Source organism: Oncorhynchus gorbuscha, linkage group LG01, assembly GCF_021184085.1.
Source record: "Oncorhynchus gorbuscha isolate QuinsamMale2020 ecotype Even-year linkage group LG01, OgorEven_v1.0, whole genome shotgun sequence".
Lineage (NCBI taxonomy): Eukaryota > Metazoa > Chordata > Actinopteri > Salmoniformes > Salmonidae > Oncorhynchus > Oncorhynchus gorbuscha.
Genome location: NC_060173.1, coordinates 110,115,050 through 110,115,267, shown reverse-complemented (window position 1 = coordinate 110,115,267; position 218 = coordinate 110,115,050).

Here is a 218-nt window from a genome sequence, read left to right as displayed (position 1 = left end):
CCAACCTACCTGCATTTGCTTTCCAACCTACCTGCATTTGCTTTCCAACCTACCTGCATTTGCTTTCCAACCTACCTGCATTTGCTTTCCAACCTACCTGCATTTGCTTTCCAACCTACCTGCATTTGCTTTCCAACCTACCTGCATTTGCTTTCCAACCTACCTGCATTTGCTTTCCAACCTACCTGCATTTGCTTTCCAACCTACCTGCATTTGCT